The sequence below is a fragment of the Periplaneta americana genome, chromosome 16, assembly GCF_040183065.1.
Source record: "Periplaneta americana isolate PAMFEO1 chromosome 16, P.americana_PAMFEO1_priV1, whole genome shotgun sequence".
In the NCBI taxonomy this organism is placed as follows: domain Eukaryota; kingdom Metazoa; phylum Arthropoda; class Insecta; order Blattodea; family Blattidae; genus Periplaneta; species Periplaneta americana.
This window is the reverse complement of record NC_091132.1, coordinates 137,770,057-137,787,057: the sequence shown is the minus strand read 5'-3', so window position 1 is coordinate 137,787,057 and position 17,001 is coordinate 137,770,057. Positions and strand designations below refer to the sequence as shown.

Sequence of the window (17,001 nt, the reverse complement as noted above, 5' to 3'; positions counted from 1 at the left end):
TTATAATTAACACAATACGTTTTCTTTGACCACTGTGGAAGACATTTGCATAGACGTTATAGAGTACGTCCTCTTGAATAGTAGGAATAGGGACTGAATAAATTGTACACGGATTTGTGGAAATTCTTGGGATAATTTCTTTGGAAGTAAGTAGTGATTATTTTACAAGTAATTATGTTTGTTGCCGACACCGAAGCATTTCTACTACATACTTTGTAGTTACAGTAAAGGCTTGTAATAATCTTCTGTAGAAACATAACTTAGAGTACCAGTACTTCATATTTTTTCAGCAGCAAAAAGAAAATAGGAACTAGAAAAAAAGTCGGATAATCCGACAATCGGTTAATAGGGTGCCGGATAATCGAGGTTCTACTGTATATTATATTATATTATGTATTATATAATTTATTCTCGCAAATTATATCAAAAAGAGTCCATTCTTTTCTCAAAGATGAGATTAGTAGACTAGAAGTAAACATAAATATAGAGCGCTATTTGTAGTGTAATTACTTGAAAATGAGAAAGAAGACACTCTCAATTTCTTCATACTTTGCGTTACTCCAACGTAGTTTTCATGTATCAGTGACTTAATTTATTTGATAACGAGAACTGTTTTATTATTAAAGCTCGGCCATGGGTACCCCACTTCATTCAGTTACGTGAACACGGACCATTCTGTTCTGTCATGAGAGGGGTCCAATGGGGATCAATACTAGTTTCTTATTACAAACGTGCTCATTGTCAGTACAGTCGGGTGAAAATTAAATGTTGAAATTTACAAATATAATATTACTGGTAATACATAAAATGCAATATTGCATAAAAAATGAGTTTCATATACATTGCATACATCTTATCTTTCCACACTAACGGAAATAGGACGGAATCGGCAATACACCAATGCAACTGCTTTCACGAGGCCCGCTCAGCGCTCGGTTCTGACAGGGGAAGTATCACACCCTGCATGCCAAAACTTGCCTCGAAACTTTAGTGACATAACCGATGTGCTACGAGAAGACCACGTGCAAAATATTAGCTGCCTGTTTCCACTGCAAGGCCCCTAAATCACAGCTGGAATCCTTTGTGGTCAGGCGATAACGCAACGCAGTTGGACATCCCTGTCTCACTGGCAAACGGAGTGGAGTGCGCGTGTGAAATGGAGTAAATTCTCTCGCGTCCCATAGTGTCAATGAAGAATAAACAAGAGACAGAAGTGACTCGTATTGATTGAATGTTGAAAACACAATTCCTTTCGGCCACTTTGTTTTTTTGTCATTTCAAGACAATACTTCACGGGTACTACAAATTCAGGAGGTCGTTCTGCGGTGTATCTGCTTGCAAATCAAGAATACCTTATTATATCCCGGAATCGTGGAGATGAAAATTGAAAATTGATAAAGGATTGCAATATAAGTATGGTGTTCCTATGTAAAACTTCGGCGAGAATATCTTCGCGCGTCGCTATTTCTTCTGATAAGCGGTGGTAAAGCGCTTTCCACTGCCGGAAGAAGAACTTATCAAGCGGTTGGGTTCTTCCCATAGTACCAAGAGGAATCTGGAGCAATTCGATGTTCAAAACGAGCAAATATGTAGTTTCTCATACTTTTTTTTATGTTCTATGGGATGTGACGTTATATTTTTCATCTGCTTCTTCCATAAATATACGTAGTTGTCGCTCTGATGTAACGCGAAGGAAATTCCTGCGAAAGTATGCTATTGAATGGCGATTTTTACCACATTCATTCAGCCAGAATTTCACAGCTTTACTCTTGTAGTCCATGCTGACATTTATATTTACATTTTTTACAGTACTTGCGACATAGCTTGAACTGGACGATTTGCAGAGGAACTGACTGTTCATATCACTGGCTTCTGGGGATTCACTGTCTGACTCGAATATCGAACTCGAGTCTGCAACATTACCTGTGGCAGGAGCAAGGGTCTTGCGATCGCTATCACTGTCACTTGAATCATAATTATCACTTCCTTCACATACATCGAGAGTTATCTCCTCATACCGGTCCACTTCTGTACAACTATTTTCAGTCAGTTCAATAATGAATTGGGCCATTTCCTTTTTTTTCGCGTTTATGTTTCCCGAAGACGAAACACCATTCTTACGGAAATAACTCAAGTACACTTAGCGGCAAAATGAATGGGCCAGCCGACAATTTCTAAGTTCCAGAGACATAACATTGCGCATGCTCGTCTCGTCAAAGCCATAGTTCACTAGGTAACACATAATTAAACCATTTAAATTTGCTGTATTTTGTTTAAGAGTCTAAAATATGTAATAAAATCGAATGGCGAGTTGATTATAGCTACATCAGGGCCCTTGAAGAGTGAAATAATAATAAAATTGATAAATACAAAATCAACCGAAGCGAATATGAACAGGAAAACCACGTATTATGCCGCGCCGATATTAACAGTCACAGTAGAGTAAGTCGTTATGGCATTGGACTATTGAACAAGTTGGTAGTATTAGCTGAAGGTTCGAATCTCCCCCAATCTTCTTCTTTTTTATTACAAATTTGCCATCATATGTGTCTTGCAAAGGTATAATTATGTGGCGATATCTCTTAGAATATGCCCAAACTCTAATAAATAATAACCCTTCCTCTCTCTTTCAAGCAATACTGCTATCAGTTATAGTGGAACACAGACTTCTGAAGTGTTCAAGGCCGTACGTAGTTTCGGCCGCTTACCCACCCTCCTCACGAACTTTTCCCTTTGCAAGTTACACTATAAAAAAAAAATCTCGTTAGTCTCCTTGTGCTCATCTCGTCCATTCATTCTTGATCGCCCCAGTTCCTTTTAGGCCTATAGATCGTTTATAATTTACTAGTGAGCGTCTCGTCAATCGTGAAAGACGACTTATGAAGCAGTGTTGTAGTAACACGAGATAATCAGGAGAAAGTAACTGATAAGACGATCAGGAGTGATTAAATGATTGGGGCGAAAGTGACAAGAGATGATAAAAAAAAGATTTAAGGCAATGGGAAGGAAACTAAAATCCGGAACTATTAGGGTAGAACGACTGACGAGACGGCGTGAAATAACAGATTGCTGAGAACATTTTAATAGGGACAAAGCTGAAAGGACAATCAGAACTGAATTAATTTGATCAGAGAAAAATTACTGAAGAAACAACTAAAGGTGAAATGAAGGGAAGAAAAAAAAAGATTGAGATTAATAATAGGCCTAGTAAACTGATTGAAGGGACGATCAAGAGGAAAATTAGATGATGGATGAGACTATGAAACGGAAAATGAATCGTGAGACGGTTAGGAGAACGGAAAGGTGGGCATGGATCATTTTGTAGGGACTCAATCGCGTCAATACAAACATTTCTTAAAATGTTTAAACTAACACCAAAAGCTGTTGCCATAACTCTGAGTTTTATTGGAAGAAATAGCTGATGACTCACTGCTAGAAAGATATTAAAAATATTTGTAAACATAAAAAATGATCTATTTACTCTGCTACGCATATTTAGACTGTGAAGCATACTCGAACCATAATAGTATTTATTAAACACAAGTTATACAACTTTCAGACTTCTTTTTATTTGTTCTGGACACCTGGCTTAGGATCTCGCAGAGTGACTGTGATTATGGAACATTGGTGGAATGACAATGATGAGGGGAAATGGGAGAACTCCGATAAAAAACCCTCGCGCCCACTTTGTTCACCATCCAGACGGGAATCGAACTCGGGTCGCCACGGTGCAAGGCAGAGAGACTAATCACTCGGCCACAAGTTATTGAATGCTTGAAAAAGTGTCTACATATATAAAATAGAATAACACAGCTTAAGTTTAGACAACTCTCAGCTATACACATAACACAGAAGAGCACAGCACAAGCTTAGACAAGATACTGAATTTCGGTTTTGTTTTTGCAGTGTAGGAAGTTCAGATTTTTACAGTAGAACCGGTCCCCAGCCCATTAGGGTGGCAGGAGGGTGAGTAAGTTTGCAGTAAGAAGAAGGGAAAGTGTGTGACCTTGGCAACCATAAATACTTGTGGACGACTATAATACAAAGTTCTGTCTCGTCATTACGCTTGAAGATGGCAGAGGAACAATAACTCATTGCCCTAGTTCGCATAGGTTATTCTGCGTATGCTACTCTTCAACAGAACTTTGATTGGAGAAATGTCATTTTCTCCGACCAGGTAATTGTCTCCAGTAGCATTCTGCGTATGCTACTCTCCGATAGGACTTCGAGTGGAGAAATGTAATTTTCTCCGACAAGGTAATCGTCTCCAATAGCAACGATAGTACTGCCCTAGTTTATTGTATGAATGACCACCGATACGATGAACGCTTCGTGAGACGAATTAACAAGTCGGATTGCGTGAGGGTCGCGTGTTGGGGATGGATGTCATACGATAGGGCAGGACTTCTGGAACGCATCCACGGGCGGTTTAAACTAATAAATTAAGTAAAAGTTAAAATAAAAAATAATAATTTTATCGTAACGGGAGGCGAACTCACAACCTCTGGTACGGATGTCAGACTCCTTACCACTGGGCCACACATTGCTCGTAAGGTTTACTACATTATAGGCGGACGACTTTCAATGAAGAGACACCACAGCAATGCCTTGCAGTGGGTTACGTTTACACGAGTGATCCGCGCGATAGAACTTAGCATTTCTATCGACCAAGAGTCGGCCCATTCTTTTTGCCGCGAAGTGTACATTAATTGAGTTTACGTCTTGCTCCGTGGAACTCATTGCAACAGTTCGCCTTCTTACACAATTCTCAACATCGTACTGGATACATCAACCCTGTAGCCGTCCGCTTGTATTACTGACCTTGATTTACATGCTTCTGTTCGCTGCTGGTTGCCACCTCTCCACGGCTTGCACACAGTAAGGTTTGTCCATTCTAACCTGTAGCGACTAGTATCCACTTCCCTATTTCTTATATGCATAATTCCGGGGTTCATTTCGGGGCCTTGCGGTGAAACCAGGCAGCTAATATTTTGCACGTGGTCTTCTCGTAGCACATCGGTTATGTCACCAAAGTTTCGAGGCAAGTTTCGGCATGCAGAGTGTGATACTTACCTTGTCAGTCTAAAGCACGCGAGTTAATCTGTAGTAGGAACAGTTTTCTAGAACTTGAATTGCGCACGGGACCAGAGTAGGCAGTAAGTAGCTGCCTGTTCTGACATTCAATGACATGCATTGCTGATGGCGAAGTGTTTGTGTGTTAATATATGAAATACTAGCCGTACCCGTGCGCTCCGTTGCACCTGTTAAAATAAATATAAAGTAATTAGATAATTAAAGTAGGACGTTTGATCCAGGGAACATTCGTGTTCGATAGAAGGATAAATCGTTTAATATGTTACTTAATTTAAATTATATTTAAATAATTAAAATGCGGTCATTTTGGTCCGGAGAGCAATCATTTGGTGCAATGACAATTCCTTTCACATGTTTCTTAATTGTTATTACATGCAACCACAGTTTAATGAAGATTGACATATCATTTAGTTTTAATGTGTAGGTATACTTTATATTACTTGTTATATGTTTCAGAAGTTACTGTAATAACATTGTAGAATTATGTCCATCTAGAGAAAGTACACTTTACAATGGTGAAATAATAATTAAACAATATTAATTAGCTTCCGATATTACTTTATACAAACACAGAAACATTCTCTTAGGCTATGTTTAATAGCTTTCGATTGTTGTTGTCCAAGGCCCCTTATAGTCGAAGTCATTTGTTTTTATTTCAGTACAGCACCTTAGATAGCGTTGTTATTGAATTTTAAAACTCATTTATCTCATAAAATATCAGTTCTATCAAAATTTTGTATAGAATAAACCTTATCGGAAATTATTTTTAAAGAAACGTTTGTTATGTAATATTTTTCATGAAAATCAATAACAAGTGAGATATTTGGATTTATTTAATTCAAGCCCCCTTATAACCCCCCTTTTAAATAAAGTATTTTGAATGCCATATAGCCTAAAATCTAAGTTGCAACGAACTTCATTTATATTCCAATTTTCATATAAATCGGTTCAGCCATTATCGCGTGAAAAGGTAACAAACATCCAGACAGAAAGACAGACAAACATACAAACAAATATGTCAAAAAGGCGATTTTCGGTTTCAGGATGGTTAATTATACATGTTAACACCAATTATTTTTTGGAAAATCGAAAATTACCAGAAACATTTGGCTACAGATTTATTATTAGTATAGATTGAGTTGAATTTCAAGCTGTACATCTGACATTTTGTGCATCTCTAATCTTAGAATGTAGGCTTTCACGGCCGGTGTTGATAGGATGCGTATTTTCCGGGCTAGAGGACCGTGGTCTGTCGCTGTTACAACCAAACGTTTCGTCCACTAGTCCGCTGGACATCTTCAGTGGCGTGGTACACGTGTGCGGAGAGATCTGCTGTGTGTATCAGGAACTGGCAGGAATTTCTCTGTTTGTGTCTGTTGGTTGAGTCACGGTCCGGGGATTTAAAACAGAGGAAATAAATTGCATTTTCCATAAATGAAAAAAAAAAAAAAAAAAGATCACCTGCTCAGTGTAATACAAAATTTCAAGATCATTTTCTTGGAATTGATCCACCGGAACGACTACAGTTCATAAAATAGTGAGTATATTCAAAAGTACTGGATCAATATTATTAGACAAGAAAAGAAGTCGAAGGCACAGTGTTTTAACACAGGAAATAATGGATTATTATAGTATAGTACGTTTCAGAAATATGTTCGCGTTTTCCAGTGACGAAAACTTCCAATATTGAATAATATTTTCGCACAGGTACTGTAGTCCGTTTGCCTACGTTGCATCCCGATTTCCCCTACCTACTTCTGCTCGCTCCACTGTAAAGACTAGTGGCTGGGCTTTCTTAGCTCTTTTCTGAAAACATTAATTTCTGTTAGGAATGAATTGGACGTCTACGTAATATTATGCAACTGTTCAAAATAACTTAAATAAAAGGGGCTCGTTAAGTAATTAACTATCACGTGATTTCCCCCCCCCTTTCTACGATCCTGCGACATAACCACTTGGACGGACAGTAGATAGCATGTCTGAGTAATTTTATCTGTGCGGGTCGGGCAGAAGTGAAGACTGAATTTACAGTACGTAAGGTACTCTTTTATAGAGTAGGTGCAGAATTATTTCAACATGAGTTACTAAGTACGAAGGACGAAACTGGTAATTGGAATTAGATGCAATAGTCTACAGTGCGATAATAGGCACAAAAGAACTGAAGCCTGTATCGAAATGAACGGTCACCATTTTCAAAAATGTGTTTAAATATCCATGATTATTTTTCATTTTAACTTCATTCTCGATATTGTACGCTAATGTGCTGTATACAGTATAATATTCACTGCATAATGAATGCGTTCGCATGGATAACTCAGTTCGTGAGTAAAAGCACTTATTGTTAATATTGTACTGTATTTTGATTAAACAAAACCTAATGAAAATTATCACACTCAAAATCGCGATATTTCCTACTGTACGTAAATGTATGAACTACTTTTCTTCCCTCCTGTACCTAGCAAAGTGATTTGTTTGTATTTTACGCCAGTATCATTGAACTCCAGTCGTGGAAGGAGGTAGTAAACGGTGTTTCCGGGTCTCAATCATTAATCCAAAAGTATAGTCAGGTTAATATTAAAAATGTTAGTAAAAATAAAATGATGTCCCTGTAGATAATATCAAACAGAAAGTAACCATATAAAAATAACGACATAAAATTTTACCAATTGTTTGAAGTTTGTACACCATTGTTTTCTTAATCCAACAGGCTGCTTATTTCTCCTTCCATACCTAGCGCTTGATGCCAGCGCACGAAGTCAAGGTCAGGAAAATGCGCTTGCTTTGGCATCACTGCCGTAAGCAGTAGTAATATGAGCTGCTGCCAGGAAGTCAAAAGGAGGATAGCAATGGCGATGGAAGTTCTTAATAGGAAAAGGAGTATTTTATGCTTACCTCTGGAAAAGGAACTAAGTAAGAGACTAGTGATGTGCTTTGTGTGGAGTGTGGAATTATATGGGACAGGAACACGGAAATTACGACGAAGTGAAGAGAAGCGAATAGAAGTATTTGAAATATGGATATGGAGAAGAATGGAGCTTGTGAAATGGACAGACAGAATAAGAAATGAAGCTGTGTTGGAAAGAGTGGGTGAAGAAGGAATATGTTATTATTATTATTATATTATTATTATTATTATTATTATTATTATTATTATTATTATTATTATCAAACTTTCCCTAAACAGGGATTGCCTAGATGACAAAGTATACCATTTACAAAAACAAAAATTTTGAATAGTACATATTTGTTATGAATATAAAAACTAATGCAAGAAAGAGAAACAAATAAATTAAAGTGCAATGTCTTATTTGAGGTAATTTCTTAACAATGCAATCGAACCTTTCAACGCAAGTAAACAAACATTGGTAATTGTAGATGATAGCAAATGAAAAACCTTGCAAAAATAAACAAACTCCTTCGGGATTGGTCCTCTTGCTCCGACCATCAAACCTACTACGTCTATCTGTTGTAATTGATATTTCTCTGATGACGAAGAGAAAAAGGAATTTGTTGGGTCACTGGCTGAGAAAAAACTGCCTGCTGAAGGATGCAATGAATGAATGGTGAACGAGAGAAGAATTCGGGGCAGAAGATAGACTACATTAAGATATATTAATCATATGCGGAGACAAAAAGGAAGACAGAAAATAGGAAAGATTGGAAAAAACTGGGTTTGCAGTGAAACACTGTGTATACGTGCGTGTGTCTGTGTGTGTGTGTGCGTGCGCGCAGAAGGATTCATATTAACATAATATTCTACTTGTTGTTGTTTAGTCAACTGTCCGCCGACAGAACTTCAAAAGTGACACCAGTAAAGAATCACTCATGAGGAACCTGGGATTAGGTTGGCCAGTTTATGTCCTTTCAATTGCACACACTGTGGCGCAAGAATCACATTAATAATCCGTGGCGCTACAGCCCGTGAAGGGCTTAGACCGACCAGCCGGCTGCTGGCCTCACGCCCTCATGCCGAAGCAGAGGTGGACGATCATCCAACCAGAATGGAGGTATCGTGTGGTTAGCACGATGATCCCCCCAGTCGTTATACTGGCATTCGCAACCGGATTTCGCTACCTATCATAGCTTCCCAAGTGCATAACGATGCTGGGTGGGCACCGGTCCCAAACACTGGCCGAAATTTCATGAGAAAATTTCTTCCCCCATGAGGACTCGAACCAGCGCGCATTCCGTAACGCGAGTCCTAGGCAAGATGTCTTAGACCACGACGCCAAGGCGCGGGACAAGAATCACATTAGAGGAAGCGCAAAGAAAGTTTGTCCATTTGACTGATGCGCAGAGAACGATATTCGGTCCTCGTGCCGCCATGCTCGTTACAGGGCTGCTATGAATCACCTAATGCTGTTTACAGGGCGCATTCGAAAGCGCGGTCTTGAGCTGTTCGTATCGTGGAGTGTTGGTATGCAGAGCGGGTGGAAGCTAGCGTTTGCGTTACATATTCTGCGTTTTATCCCTGATATCAGGAGTTTTATGTAGTTCAAAATGTGTTTGTTAAATAACAGAGTTCTGTGTAACATTCTATGTACTTAACAATGGCCCCCGTTTCGCTCTAAATTAGGAAGTGCTAATAAAATGTTACACTGTCAAACTAGGGAATTATTTATAACGTTCATAAATTTATGAAAAACGAAACAGGCTCCGCTCGTAACATAAGGAGTAGATTATATACAGATTAAAATAACCCAACCATAGTACCCTAGTTATCGGAACATTTTAATAAAATCATATAGTATTAGTGTTTTATTACAACGTCAAATATCAATTATTAAACGATTACATATTTCTTATAACATCTTTGTCATTTCATTCAGTGATTTTATGTGTAAAAAAAATCGTGTTTCTGTATTATCAACAATTACATATTTCTTATAACATCTTTGTCATTTCATTCAGTGATTTTATATATAAAAAAAGAAATACGACTGAGAACTGTCGACGGTTTGCCAATCGAATCAAAGCGAGATCAAGTGCACCCGAACGTTTCCGAAAGTTCGCGCAGCTTACCGTGGCAAGCTCTTCTTGCTTCTACCCTACAATCTTAAAAACGAATATAAGTTTAGTATTATAATGGAAAGAACGCACGTAGTTTGGCGCCAGTAATTTACTATAGCCCAGCAACAAATATTTCGAAGTGTGCAAAAAACAAGGGCTAGGACTGGTATGGGGATTGAGTCATTTGTCATGAAACTCTGGAATAAATTTCAGCTCCTGTGAAGGACGGTTTACTGTAGATAGTGTAAGATAGCATTCTTATATTCGTTCTAAGTATATTTCAGGTCAATCTTAAAGTGTAAGATGGCCTACCTACGTGGCACGTCTCTCGTTAGTAGATGTAAAGTATGACATCATGTGCTAAGCAGGAACGGAAGCGCTATGTTTAGTCTGTTGTCACCATATCGTGGTTTTTAAGACTGGTGTCATAGATAACCGAAGTCTCAAATACGAGTGAATACGTATAAATTTCGCACTTTTGTATTTTTAACGACATTTTCGGTATCGTGTATAGTTTCTGGGGTAACTCAGTCGATAGAGCATTCGCGCGCTAAGCGAAGGGTCCCGGGATCGATACCCGCCTCCGGAACAATTTTTCCTTGAAATTATGCAAACCTGCTTTACAGGAAGCTACTATCTGAAAGCCAGATTTGCATTTTCAACTTACGTTAAGTTTGTTGCGCATATTTTATGGAATTAATTTAATAGGCATATTCTTAAATTTTTCTAACGCTGTTTGTAACAGCCTACTCCGTGACAATTACATTTTAATCCAATCATTTTATGCTTAAGCTCAAATAAATTTTAGAGTGTATGCTGTGAGTAACTTCGCCTCCCGGTCAGTTTAGATCTTTCCTCAGCATCTTTATCGAACGTGGAAACGAAAGAGAGATTTCGATGACGCCAGATGACGGCGAATACATCGTTGACAATGCAAAGGAGAACTCGTAACAACCAATTTGCAGCACGACAGTGCAGCCAACCTTTTAAAGAAGCAGCGGAGATTGAACTTAATGTGTTCCTGAACATTCATAATGCACACTGCACAAGTGTACAGTGTGCAAAGAAATAAATTGTTAATCTTTCGCCTTCCAGAACTTGCAGGAACGGTTTCCACTCCCATTTTAACAACGAATTGCAAAAAGTTTCCAAGATAACTTGAAGTATTAAAGTTATTTATACCGAGAATGTAAATTAAATATCACAGAGAGACTATTATGATTTCTAAGGCATTTCAAAATACATTAGAAAAAATTAATTTCGCAGAACATATTTCAGCAAGGTAGCTTCTTTGTATGCATGTATATTTATGTATGTATATATTATGCAGCAGAAATAATAATAATAATAATAATAATAATAATAATAATAATAATAATAATAATAATAATATTGAGCCACTGGCGTAGTTCAGACGGCTAAGGCGCTTGCCTTTCGATCCGGCGTTGCGCTTGGGCGCGGGTTCGATTCCAACTTGAGCTGATTACCTGATTGGGTCTTTTCCGAGGTTTCCCGAACAGTAAGGCGAATGTCAGATAACTTATGGTGAATCCTCAGCCTCAAATTACCAAATACCATCTCGCTATCACCAATTCCATCGACGTTAAATAACCTAGTAGTTGATACAGTATCGTTAAATAATCAACTAAAAATAATATCAATAATAATAAAAGAGTTATGTTACGATGCTTTATCAACTCCTATGGTTATCTAGCGTCTATTTTCTATCTTCATTTTAGTCTCCGTATGACAGTATATGAGCCACATATCTTAATGTTGTCTATCATCTGATATATATCTATATACAGAGTGATTCACGAGGAAATGTCAGAAAATTAGGATGTGAATTCTGAAGTCATTCTGAGTCAAAAATGTCATATGAATATAGGTCCGTTTTCGAACGGTTACGGAGATATGGCTCTTTGATTTCACAAAAACTTCTAAGATTCCATTTTACTAACTCGCATTTAGAGACAGATAACGGACAAATTTAAAGTTTATATTCATGTATGCATACATACCTAATATTCTAGACGTCAGGGTCGATGTTTTCGCACATTTTCAAATGTACCGGGCGTGAATCGCGCTCATCGCGCAGGAGAGTTGCACGTAACTGTTCTCTGTGCCGCATCCAAAATACGGTCGATTAGCGTCTCTCTCGTTTTCCCCTTCCTTTGCTATACTAAGTCTTTCATCCAACCCCATAGACGGTGAGTACTGTTCGATATGGCGCCCTTCTGTTCGGAAAGCGTTCTTCATAATCAGCGACGGCACGCAAGGAACTTCCATCACACAAACCATAAACATACACAATATCGGGGTATTATGTAGTCGAAAATTTATAAGGCATCTTGAAAAAACTTAACACTTCGGATAACTGTACCTATATAACTACTGTACTGGAGGTAGCTCACTGGACTGCTATGAATTAATGATAGTGTGGGCTATTTGTGTTATCTGCGGGTTCTGTGTCATTACATCAGACAAGGGCAGGCGATTGGACATTTGTAATGCCCCACCACCCGGTTTCTTCCTCTTATCTACATCGTTCACAATGCATATTCCAATGTTACGTCATTCACTGCGATCTTGACCTTGTCTCACGCCTCATCCCACGTCAGCAGCTTATGGTAACGTCTGATTCACATTGGGGTGAGACGTTTTACCAAAAAATGCATCTAGCTCCGCCATCGTTCGAAAACGGACCTATGTTCATATGCACTTTTTCACTCAAAATGGCCTAAGATATCGTATCCTAAATTTTTTACCTTTCCTCGTGAATCACATATAATACACACACACACACACACACAAATTGTGTTATGAAATCACGGGAAAGACGAGATGAAATTGAGATTGTTGGTAAAATTAAATCTGTAAAGTTGTTGAAAACGGGGCATACCCGGGAAAACGTTCATTTTCCGGGGCATGGTCTCCCGTTGATTTCTGACGATTAAAATGTAGTGAATTTCGGAGAAGAGATAGAAAGGTGGCACAAAAAATGTGAGTAGCCTACTTCGAGAATTTTCCAAAACTCTTTGTCAAATTATTGGACTAACCGTGATTTGAATGGGTGTCTTCTGTGTGGATAGCTAATGCTGTAGTCGTTCGTCTGTTTGCGAAACCATATTGACAATAGAAAGGGGTAGTATGCCTAAGTTATGGTGGATGTTTGTTTCAGGAACCAAAAGGAAGGAAACTCCATGAATATTCATTGTTTAGAGATGGGAGACTCTTGTAACAATGGCTAGCATTGATGTTCGCCTGAATGGATTGTCACAACAGAGCACAGGTCAGTCAAGATCTTTTCTATTTCACAATAGCTTGACCTGCTTGTTATTGTGCCGGTTTCTGATGAAATTACATGTTAAAGAGACTGAGGAAGTTGATGACAGTTGAAGGATATACAGTATTAGTAGCTTGATGTTTAGTGCCAATTAACTTCTACAATAAATATAGAGTAGCATAACTGCAATACTTTTTCCTTACCGCAACCTAACATTGGAGATAATAGTAACATCAATAATGTATGTTTTCTTCTTGAACATGTTCTGTGTGATGATGTCTATCATCACTGTAATAATTTTTCCTTTCCGCAACCTAACATTGGAGGTAATAGTAACATCAATAATGTATTTTTCTTCATGAACATATTATCTTTGATAACGTCTACCATAACAGAAACACCTTTTTCTTACCGCAACCTAACATTGGACGTAATAGTAACATCAATAATGTATTTTTCTTCATGAACATATTCTCTTTGATAACGTCTACCATAACAGAAACACCTTTTGCTTATCGCAACCTAACATTGGAGGTAATAGTAACATCAATAATGTATTTTTCTTCATGAACATATTATCTTTGATAACGTCTATCATAACAGAAACACCTTTTTCTTACCGCAACCTAACATTGGACGTAATAGTAACATCAATAATGTATTTTTCTTCACGAACATATTCTCTTTGATAACGTCTACCATAACAGAAACACCTTTTGCTTACCGCAACCTAACATTGGAGGTAATAGTAACATCAATAATGTATTTTTCTTCATGAACATATTATTTTTGATAACGTCTACCATAACAGAAACACCTTTTTCTTACCGCAACCTAACATTGGACGTAATAGTAACATCAATAATGTATTTTTCTTCATGAACATATTCTCTTTGATAACGTCTACCATAACAGAAACACCTTTTGCTTACCGCAACCTAACATTGGAGGTAATAGTAACATTAATAATGTATTTTTGTTCATGAACATATTATCTTTGATAACGTCTACCATACCAGAAACACCTTTTTCTTACCGCAACCTAACATTGGACGTAATAGTAACATCAATAATGTATTTTTCTTCATGAACATATTCTCTTTGATAACGTCTACCATAACAGAAACACCTTTTGCTTACCGCAACCTAACATTGGAGGTAATAGTAACATCAATAATGTATTTTTTCTTCACGAACATATTCTCTTTGAGAATGTCTACCATAACAGAAACACCTTTTGCTTACCGCAACCTAACATTGGAAGTAATAATAATATCAATAATGTATTTTTCTTCACGAACATATTCTCTTTGATAATGTCTACCATAACAGAAACATCTTTTGCTTACCGCAACCTAACATTGGAGGTAATAGTAACATCAGTAATGTATTTTTCTTCATGAACATATTCTCTTTGATAACGTCTACCATAACAGAAACATCTTTTGCTTACCGCAACCTAACATTAGAGCTAATAGTATCATCAATAATATATTTTTCTTCATGTACATATTCTCTTTGATAATGTCTACCATGACAGAAACACCTTTTGCTTACTGCAACCTAACATTGGAGGTAATAGTAACATCAATAATGTATTTTTCTTCATGAACATATTCTCTTTGATAAAATCTACCATAAAAGAAACACTTTTTCCTTACCGCAACCTAACATTGGAGCTAATAGTAACTTAAGTAATGTATGTTTTCTTATTGAACACGTCCACGTTGATAATGTCTAACTTACGTTGTAACTATATACTGTAGGCCTAGTCATGTATTGTCATTAATCGTTTACCCGAACAAATATTTAACATAGTAGAAATATTTGTGTAAAATGCTTATATATTGTTTTTAAAGTTTTAATTATAAAAGTAGTATTAATTAATATTATCGTTATTATTATTATTATTATTATTATTATTATTATTATTATTATTATTATAAAGAGGTAGAGATGGTATCAGAAATATAGGAAACACCCAAGCATTTCAAGAGAGATTTCCCGACAGTTGCCGTGCATATTCCAAATCTCAGAGTTTGAAGGCAATCGAGTCCTGTTCCCTTAGATCACAAAATGACAAACAATTATGTTATAGTTCAGTGCAAATTATCTAGAAAATCGTGCAATTCCCAAGTAACATTCTCTATTTGCTTTCATTAGTATGTTATAATCAATTGTCAGCGGACATTATAACGAAATGGTTGCGAGAATAGTTAAAATGAGAGCATTCTGTTGTGGATTTCCCAGTTTGATACGACTAATTGGCGTCCACAAGGTCATTGAGTTTCACATCCTGATAGGCGCTATATTCATGTTCATGCTGACATTGAATTTCACACTCTGATTTGCAATATATTACGGTTGTATTGATGCCCATACAGCCAAATTACCTCGCAGGCCGATAGGCATAAAATCATGATTAAAATTCAGTTTCGATTATTTAAAGTGGCTCGGTCACCTTTCGGGCATGAGTGGAAAAGTGGCGTATGAGGTACTTCCATTGCCCCACTTGAAGTACGAACGCGAGAGAAAGATGCCATTAAAATGAAACAGACAGATGCAGATACAGAGAGGAAGATGACTTGCCAGACAGAGATAAGCCTACATGTCGGCTACACGTTGGAATGTGAGTTCCATCTCTTTCATTTCTAACCCTATACACATGTCGGTGTGTACTCACATACGTACTTACAAATGCAGGCATATGCATATACAGTATATATATATATATACACAATGTACATACATACATACATACATACATACATACATACATACATACATACATACATACATACATACATACATACATACATACATACATACATACATACATACATACATACATACATACATACATACATACATCACTGCTGACCGGGCACGGAAGAATCAATAGTTATCTCCACCGATTCAGAATTAAAGATAGTCCAATGTGCGTGTGTGAAGATGGGGAACAATCAGTCGACCACATAATATATGTATGTGAGAAACTAAAAACACAAAGGGAAACATTAAAAGCTTGTGTAATTATGAGTGGAGGGAAGTGGCCTGTTGAAAAGAACGAATTGGGAGTAACCTATGTAAAACTTTTAGAAAAATTTGCCAATAGTATAGACTTAGACTCTCTACAATAAGGATTTAACTTTAGAATAATTTGAATAATTTAAATTAATCAAAGGAACTAAGTAAGTAACTTTAGGATACGAAACTAAATAAGTAGTCATATTAGCACAAACAATAGCAGGGTAAGGATAATCATTTTGTGACAAAGGTCAACTTGCGCATGTAGTATTACTTATAGTAGTAATGGAACATGCAGTTAAAAATACATACAAACATACATACATGCATGCATGCATACATACATACATACATACATACATACATACATACATACATACATACATACATACATACATACATACATACATACATACATACATACATACATACATACATACATACATACATACATACATACATACATACATACATACATACACTTCCGGTCAAAAGTTTTCGATCACCTATCACAACTATGGATTTGTGGTTAAAACAGGGATTTCGTTTTGAATATTGTCATATCTGTCATATCATAATGTTAG

At 37.0% G+C, this 17,001-nt stretch overlaps 1 long non-coding RNA gene across 1 annotated transcript in view; it reads left to right on the top strand.

Moving 5' to 3' along the window:
* LOC138691257 (uncharacterized) overlaps positions 1-13,390 on the top strand; it is a 166,370-nt gene extending 152,980 nt beyond the window's left edge. Inside the window, exon 3 of the long non-coding RNA XR_011329782.1 lies at positions 13,286-13,390. This is a non-coding gene — a long non-coding RNA (uncharacterized lncRNA). The remainder of the gene's footprint in view (positions 1-13,285) is intronic.
* The last annotated feature ends 3,611 nt before the right edge of the window (positions 13,391-17,001 follow it).